Source organism: Crocodylus porosus, unplaced genomic scaffold, assembly GCF_001723895.1.
Source record: "Crocodylus porosus isolate Cpor-Errol unplaced genomic scaffold, CroPor_comp1, whole genome shotgun sequence".
NCBI lineage: Eukaryota > Metazoa > Chordata > Crocodylia > Crocodylidae > Crocodylus > Crocodylus porosus.
In genome coordinates, this window is record NW_017728909.1 from 69,542,966 (window position 1) to 69,545,372 (window position 2,407).

Consider the following 2,407-nt stretch of genomic DNA (forward strand, 5'->3'; position numbering starts at 1 on the left):
GCATTTAGCAATGCAGTTTAATATGTATATATTACTGAACAGATAAAACAAATAATATTGTATATATGTTATGCATCTAAACTATTACTGATGGTTTTATAGTAAATTAAATATAATATGGAATCAGTAACTCCTGCATTTTAATCTTTACTCTGACTTTGGTTCTTTTTATTACCTCAGCCAATTAGTTTTACTAATTGTCTTTATTTTTCCCATCTACAAAATAGGAATAATAATACTAGGCCTTTATTCATTAAGGTTCCTCATTGTAGTAACCGTTTGTATCATCATGCCTAAAATTTAGGAAAGTTCTTCGATAGTTGGAATTCAAAAAGAATTAGGCATCTTAGGGCTCCATACTGTGAACAGAGTTTCCTAGGGATAAATTCTGTTTCACCTTAAATAGCTACATAGCTGCAATTCTTAGCAGTTACATAGAGTTTGAATTATAATTGCAGTTACATAGGTAGGCTTGGCTCATACTTCCCTTCTGAAGAATGCTCAGAAGGCTGCTCAAATGTCACATAGATTTTATTCTGTATTAAAGCCTAAGAGCCATGGGCATAATGACCTGGAAACTTCAAAACTTTAATCAGAAGCAGCAAAATCCCCAAACCCATGGCTAGCAATTCTTTGATGTGTAAGAGGGAGCAGTGTTGGCTCTTTGATCTTCCAGCACAGTAGCCTGGACTAGGGGTGCTTGACCTCTGGCCCATGGGCCAGATCCAGCCTATGGCATCATGTCATCCAGGTCATGCGTCTGGAAATTTGGTGGCAGGAGAGAGGTGCCACCCTTCACCTGCTGCCAAATCTCTGGACTCACAAGGAGCTCTGGACTCTATACACTGGATCTGGCACCTGATCCCAGTTTGCAGGGCTGGGTAGGGGTAGTGCTAGTTCCCTGGGACACAGTCTCAGCTGGAGGGGTGGTGCCAGGTAGGCCTGTGCAAAGTGGTTTAGGATTAAGATTTGGCTGATACAGGGGACAGTGATTTGATCTGGTGATTCAAATCAATGTCCTGAATCAATTTGGCCAAATCATCCAGGCCCATCCCTTGTCTTCTCTCCCAGGCTAGCAATGGCTTCCGCACTCACCCCAACTCCTGGCACTTTGAAAAAAAAATCCCCAACTCACCAAGTGCTGCTGGGCAGGGGGGAGATCCTTGCTGCCCCCCACAGCCCTATGCTGCATGGTGGCCTCTGTCATGAGCCCCGCAACCCCTCCCCTCCTGTCCCAGTCCCTGCCCCCATGGCTGCCCTGCCCACCCAAACTCTGGCTCTTTAAGGAAAAAAAACTTCAAGCCCCCAGACTCACCAGTTCCTGCCCTGCGGAGGGTGATCCCTACTGTCCCACATCATGTGGGGGGCTCTTCCATTAACCACACAAAACCCCAAGGCAGCTGCAGGAGTTGGTGAGTCAGGGGTTTTTTTTTCAGGTTTTTTTTTTTTCTCAAAGGGCCAGAGCTGGGGAGGGCAGGGCAGCCGTGGGGGGTGGGGCTGGGACAGTGCAGGGGATGCAGTGGGGGGAAGTAGGGATTGCCTCCTGCCGGGCATCAACCACTGAGTGAGGGATTTTTTTTAAAGAACCAGGAGCTGAGGCAAGCTGGGCAGCCATGGGGATGCTGGGGCAGCAGGTGGGGGTTGGGGGGGCCTGATGAGGCAGGCAGGGGATGGGGCCTAACAGGGGTCCCCCTGTGGTCCCCTCCCACATCCTCCAGCCCTCCCTCCCCTGCCCCCACTTACCAGCTCCAAGTCCAGCTGCAGCTCCCTGCTACAGCGGGTGGGAACTACCTGAATCACTAAAGCTATCTCAACCTTTTCTAAAGATTCAGAGAGTTTTGAATCAATTTGGACCTTTTTATTGGTTCCCTGATTCAATTCAGATTTGGAGATTTGACCACTGATTCAGGCGGAATCTCCTCTGAATTGAATCGGGACCTGAAGCTTTGCACAGCCCTAGTGCCAGGTCTCCAGGACCCAGTCCTGGAGCAATGGGGTGGTAGGGAGCACTACATTGCCCCAGAGATGCAAACCTGGTATGTGGGGAGTGGCTTCCATACAGTTCCCTACAGCTCTTAGTGGGCATTGCTGCTGATCATAATACAGTGGTATACATTCTCTTCTAATTGAATTGTGCATCAGCTTACTACCCCAGCCATATTTTCTGCATTGTTTGCATGACACCATCATTAAGAGTGGAGCTAAACCTGAGCTTTGCGTTCTCTCTTTTTTCCTATTCAGGAAAGGTAATTTATTTTTAGCTTTTTGTTGCTGCATTTCACTCATTCCATACTAATTTTACTTTAAATATTTTAAGGATTCCCTCCTCTTAGACTGACATGAAATAGAACAGGGATTTTCAACCTGTTTTAATAGGTGCATCCCTAAAGGCCAGACGTGGAGTGGG